At 34.2% G+C, this 6779-nt stretch overlaps 1 non-coding gene across 1 annotated transcript; it reads right to left on the bottom strand.

The window, feature by feature from the left end:
- Positions 1 to 3054: 3054 nt before the first annotated feature.
- On the bottom strand, positions 3055 to 3161 carry LOC131170126 (small nucleolar RNA R71). Its single transcript, XR_009141067.1, has one exon. It is a non-coding gene; the product is annotated as a small nucleolar RNA R71 (small nucleolar RNA).
- Positions 3162 to 6779: the final 3618 nt, after the last annotated feature.

The following is a 6779-nucleotide window of genomic DNA, read 5'->3' as shown; positions in this document are numbered from 1 at the left end:
TGCATCTTATCTCTTATTTTGGAACTTATGCCCTTATTATAGTACTTAGAGCATATACTTCTTAGCCTTACCATGTTTTCGCAGGGAACTTCACTTTAAGGGTTATGAATCTCAATCATAGCCTCATGTCTCTCTAAGAGAGTAGGACCAAACTTTACATGGCAATAACATATAGGGAGGTATTATGGTTATCATACTAATATCTCAATTAGGATTATCACTTTATAAGTTATGATCTTTATTCATAATTTTCTACCATTTCTTAAATATCAAAGCCATACTATGCACAACATAAATCTATAGGGCAAAACTACTTCATTCATTCTTAGGAAAACAATTATTGTGTTGCCATATTCTGTGTAAGGTTCCAGTTTGGATACTAGTTAGTCCCACTTATAGGGGATGTGCCATACACTTTACTCTTTACTTTTTATTACTTTTAAACTATTGCCCTAAGGGCAAGAACCCTTATTAGGAGTTTATGACTCCTTTACAAGATCACACTCATGCTCTAATTATTAATGTGCTATAATGGGGACTTAATTGCATGTACGTACTCTGTAGATGTTAATGCATGATACTGATAAGTGCATAATTTATTAATTTTACTCCCATTACATTTAGTGTTTTTAGTATGTTTTTATGCATAATTCAGTTGACTAAAGTATATTTATCATTTAGGCATATTTTTAGATAGTTGTGGAATAATTGTGTTAAATGGAGAAATTTTCAGCATTTGACCTTTACTATATTTTTCAGGTGTTTCTAAAGTTGTGGGTCTCCAAATTGAGTGCTTTTTAATCCATTGAAAAGCTAAGATAGAGCACTACAAATGAAAAAGAGGGACCAAAACCCAAATCAGTCTCCAAGGTTGACAAAATGAGCTATGGATCTATTGCAAAAGCTCGGACTTGATGTGTCACGACCAGTTTTAGTATTTATTTTATATCTGAAGTTCCAAATGTCCAAATGAAGCAAGCCTAAGCCCAGTACAACTTCTATAAAGGGCTAGATGTGAGATGAGGCCATTTTAATTGTGAAAAACAGCAATGAAGTCGTCAATATGGGCTGGATTGTCTGTCTGAACTAGTCCCGATTTTTGGGCCATAACTTGGGCTATAGACCTTGGATTTGGTGAATGAGTACCCATTGGAAAGCTAAGAAATAGGGCTACAACTTTCCTGAAGAGAGCAGAGATAGATTCGGAAAGGAAGTCACTGAAAATTGGCATTTGATTTCAAAGATGTGAATGCAGGCTAAAAATCTGTCTTTTAAATTTTAAAACTTTTCCTAGTTTAGTTCCTATCTTTGGGATTAGGTTTTTTATTATAAATGCGTCTTTGGGTAGCAGCTAAAACACATCCAATTCAGACCTTCGTTCTCCATTCTCTTTTTAGATTTCTTCTTTATTTTTCCTTTATTTTTCTATAAGCCATGAACATGAGTGGCTAAGTTTTTAATTCAGTTCAAGGGATTCAAGTTCTTTTGCATGATTTGTGAGACCAAGTTGTTAATTTAATTTATATCTTTTTGAATATCTATTGTTTTCTAATTTCATTATCTTTGATCTATTGAATGATTTGCTAAAAAGGCCTATTAGTTAATTGTTTGATGTGGTCAATTGCTAGTTCATCTTCATAATCCATAATTGTTGTGTAAGATTGAACATGAGTGGCAATTAGGTTTTATTGATTATGATCCAAGTTTTCGATAATAACCTAAGGAAACAATAGGGTGAATTAAATGATTTATGGTTCATAAATTATTGTTCAGCTTAACTACTTCCTATTCTAAAGTTAATAATTAGAGTCAACAAGAGTGCTGGGCTCGAATTGATGAGTATAGGGAAGTCAGGGGTTTACCTCACTGTTTGGTAAATCTACGTTAAGTATTCAATAAGAGATAATTGTATTTCTTTTGTCTATGATCAAATCAATGCATTGAAATGCGAATTACCTTGGACTGAAGTTTGTTTAATTGGAGAGTTTTTTATTTAATTTTAGATCTTAATTTTGCATTTTTGATTTCTTCTTTGGATTGCGAATTAAACCCCCCCCCCCAACCTTTGTTTCTTTTTCCATTAAACAAGTGCACGAAATTTAATAATTCATTCTCTAGGGTTCAACCTGGATTTACCACTTACTGCAAAAAATATTTCATAATTGGTGATTTTAGTTAATTTAATTTCTAGTGGATTCAACAACCATCAAGAATTTTGGCGCCGTTGTCGGGGTGTGAAATTCATTGGATTTTGTGTTTTTAGTGTTAGGGTATTTTGTTATTAATTTTGTTTGTGAAGTATTCTTATTTTAAGGTTTTTGAAAAAAAATTATGTTGTTACTATTCATCGACAGATTTTGGTTGAATTTGGAGGGCGGCTTATACTTATTTTGAAGGAAATGACGCTCTGATCAAGACCATTCTTTGGCCCCACCCTCTTGAGGCCAAATTCGATTATTTTCTAAGGTTTTGAGGCATTTTTCTATTTTTACTTTGATTTATTTTTGTTTATGACAAGAACTTCTCAATCTGGTGAGTTGATCTTTTATCCAGAAGTAGAAAAAAATAGCTAAACGATTGAGAAAATTGGCTAAGCAAGCTAGGCAGATTCCGAGTTCATCTGAAGCAGTCCAATCTCTAAGGGAGTTAAGTTCAGATTCAAATTTGGATTCAAATTCCGAAAATGAAACCATGGCTACTAGAACTTTGAAAGAGTTGGCTGCTCCTAATCTAAGCTAATAGCCTTTGTGTATCCAATACCCTACTTTAAATGTTGTTTTTGAGTTAAAATCTGGACTAATTCATTTGTTGCCTAAATTTCATGGTCTTGCAGGTGAGGATCCATATAAGCATCTAAAGGAATTTCATGTTGTGTGTTCCAGCATGAAACCTCAAGGAGTTTCAGAGGATCAAATCAAGCTTCGAGCTTTCCCATTCTCACTGGAAAGCACAGCTAAGGATTGGTTGTATTACCTTCCTTTCGGATCTGTCAACTCATGGAATGGGATGAAGCAGATATTTTTGGAGAAGTATTTTCCTGCTTCCTGTGCTGCCAACATAAGAAAAGAAATTTGTGGCATCTAGCAGTACAATGGAGTGAGTTTGTATGAGTATAGGGAGAGATTTAAGAAGCTATGTGCAAGCTATCCCCATCATCAAATAATTGAGTAGTTGTTGATTCAGTATTTCTATGTGAGACTTCTACCAATGGACCGCAGTATGATAGATGCTGCCAATGGAGGAGCTTTGGTTGATAAGACAACAGATGAAGTAAGGAGGCTGATTGTTAACATGGCAACAAACTCTCAGCAGTTTGGAATGAGAATGGATCACACACCTATGAAGGTTAATGAGGTAAGTAAATCTAACCTTGAGAAACAAATTTCTGATTTAACTTCTTTAGTGAGGCAGTCGGCTATAGGGAACATGCAAACTGTTAAGATATGTGGAATTTATTCAGGTTCGGGTCATGCTACTGATATGTGTCTTGCGTTACAAGAGGATGAATCAATGCAACGTGCTAATGCAGTAGGACATTATGGACAGCCAAAATGCAGGATTGATCCCCATTCAAATACTTATAATCTAGGATGGTGAGATCATCCCAATCTGAGTTATGGGAATCAACCGGTGCAAAAACCGATACTAGCAGCAAAGACCACAAGTGAATCAACCACATCCACCTCCGCCTCCCTCAAATCAAGGTATGTCACTTGATGAAATTGTTAAAGCCTTAGCTAACAATACCCAACAGTTTCAATAGGAGACCAGAAATAGCATTCAAAACATAGAGAGGCAGATTGGTCAGTTTGCTTCATCTGTGAGTAAGCTGGAAGCTCAAGGTTCTAGAAAGCTTCCATCACAAACAGTCATGAACTCTAGAGAAAATGAAAGTGCGATACTGTTGCAGAGTGGGAAAGAAGTTGATAACCAAACTCCATATGAGTCAACAAGAAAGAAGAAGCAAGGAGAAACAGAGTATGAAGTTCCTAAAGTTGAGGTAAATACTGAACCTAAACTGAATAAGGTTAATAATTTTGTTCTTCCTCCATTCCCCTGCAGGTTGGCCAAGACAAAGAAAGAAGAACAAGAGAAAGAAATTTTAGAGACTTTTAGGAAGGTAGAGGTTAATACACCTTTACTTGATGTGATCAAACAAGTTCCCAGGTATGCCAAATTTCTTAAAGAATTATGCACTACAAGGATCAAGTTGAGTACTAATGAGAAGATCAGTGTGGGGGAAAATGTGTCGGCATTAATTCAGCGAAAATTACCCCCTAAGTGTAAGGATCCAGGTTCATTTTCTATTCCCTGCAAAATAGGTGATTCTAGATTTGAAAGTGCAATGGCAGATTTAGGAGCATCTATTAATATTATGTCAAATTCAGTTTTTCAAACTTTAAGTTTAGGTCCTTTGAAAGAAACAAGTGTCATTATTCAATTAGCTAATCGTTCTAATGCTTACCCATTGGAAGTAGTTGAGGATGTGTTGGTACAGGTTGTATTCCTGCAGATTTTTACATTCTATATATGGAGGACAGTGTTCCCACATCAGAGTCAGCTTTGATTTTGTTTGGAAGACCTTTCCTAAAAATTACCAAGACAAAAATTGATGTGGATATGGTACCTTAACTATGGAGTTTGATGAAGAGACTGTCAAATTTAATATCTTTGATGCTATGAAGTATCCTGTTAATGATCATTCTATCTTTTCTATTGATGTTGTTGATACATTTGTGCAAGATGTTTTTCAGTTAAGCATGGAGGATGAGTTAGAAAGAAAATCACATTTGTATGAATTAGAGGAAATTTGCCTTAAGGCAATTGAAAATTCTAGGATCTGTAAAGAAAAGACAAAGGCATTCCATGATAAACTAAAGAAGCAGTTTGTGATTGGGCAAAAAGTTTTATTGTATAATTCCATATTGAAGCTGATGCCTGGTAAGTTGCGTTCTCATTGGATTGGACCCTTTGTTGTTACTAATGTGTTTCCTTATTGTGCAGTTGAAATTCAAAGTTTAGGAACTAACAAAGTGTTCAAGGTCAACGGTCATGAACTCAAGCCATTTTATGAGGGGTTTCAGAAGCATTCAGTGGATTAAGGAGCTTTACCATGTCGAGCTAACGATGACAAACAAAAGTGCTTCTTGGGAGGCAACCCATGGGTGGCTTGTTAGCCACAATTAGATTTGTTTTCTTTCCCTTATTTTATTTTATTTTCTAGCATTTTTTTTTCTTTTCTTTTGCATTTGGGCTTTACATTGGGGACAATGTAAGTTTTAAGTGTGGGGGAGAAGAAATTTGTTACTGCAATCTTTTTAATTATTAAAAAAATAATAATAAAAAAATAAAAAAAATAATAGTAATAATAAAAAATTTGTTCTCATAAGCTTGATTAATGATTCTATATTAACTCTAGGAGAGAAATGCTTTGTCCTTGAAATGATTTTTCTATTTTAAATTGAATTTTTGAGATTTTAGGCGAGGTAATAGTAACTTTAATGATGGATTTTCCCTCTTCTCCATACCATAGAGCAATTTTTTCCTGTATAAATCATTTAGGCTTGATTTAATAGTGAAATGATTAGTCAAGTGTGCTTTAAACTAGTGTCATGCATATTTCAGAACTTTGTTTAATCTATCAGGGCACTTTATAATATGTAGATGCATAAATTGGGGGAAATAAAAGGTTGAACTTAAAATTGCTCCGCTATTTTAGTTAAGCAAACTAACCAGGGGTCTTCATGAACCCCATGTCGATTCTTAGGCCAAAAGCTAGCTAGGATATGAGCAAGGTACTTTTCTGAAGATGACAGTTGAAATAAAAAAAAAAAAAAGTAATTGTGAAAAGAGAGAAGTACCAATTTCAAATATAAAAAAAAAGGGCATTTCTATCTCTCCTAAGATTTGCAAAGAGCTATAATTGTTGTGCCTTGATAAATTAGTCTTGTGTTTTGGTGTGTTTTGACTTAAAATTTTATGGAACTTTGATTGTGTGAGCTTAATTAATTTCAAGCCTTTTGTTTTGTGTTGGAAAATTGTTGATATATTGGTATGGTATTGATAGAATTTGTTGTGATGGTTATTACCTTACTTGCCTATTCTTTCAAATTTTTAATCTTTTTGTTAGAGAATGCTGTGATAGGGTGAAGTTAAGGAACTTCTAAGTGGAGTTGATTGAGAATTTAAGTCATGCTTGAGGACAAGCATGGAATAAGTGTGGGGAAATTTGATAAGTGCATAATTTATTAATTTTACTCTCATCACATTTAGTATTTCTAGTATGTTTTTATGCATAATTCAGTTGACTAAAGTATATTTATCATTTAGGCATATTTTTAGTTAGTTGTGGAATAATCGTGTTAAATGGAGAAATTTTCAACATTTGACCTTTGTTGTATTTTTTAGGTGTTTCTAAAGTTGTGGGTATCCAAATTGAGTGCTGTTTAATCCATTGAAAAGCTAAGATCACTACAGATGATAAAGAAGGACCAAAGCCTAAATCACTCTCCAAGATTAACAAAATGAGCTATGGATCTATTGCAAAAGCCCAGAATTGATGTGTCACGACCAGTTTTAGTATTTATTTTGTATCTGGAGTTTTAGATGTCCAAATGAAGCAAACCTAAGCCCAATTGAACCTTAAGAGCTTCTTACACAACTTCTATGAGGGGCTGGACATGAGATGAGGCCATTTTAATTGTGAAAAAGGGCAATGAAATCGTCACTATGGGCTGGACTGTCTGTCTGAACTAGTCCTAGTTTTTCGGCCATAACTT

The sequence above is a fragment of the Hevea brasiliensis genome, chromosome 10 (genome assembly GCF_030052815.1).
Source record: "Hevea brasiliensis isolate MT/VB/25A 57/8 chromosome 10, ASM3005281v1, whole genome shotgun sequence".
In the NCBI taxonomy this organism is placed as follows: Eukaryota; Viridiplantae; Streptophyta; class Magnoliopsida; order Malpighiales; family Euphorbiaceae; genus Hevea; species Hevea brasiliensis.
Note: the sequence above shows the minus strand (reverse complement) of the source record. Positions and strands in the feature narration are given on the sequence as shown.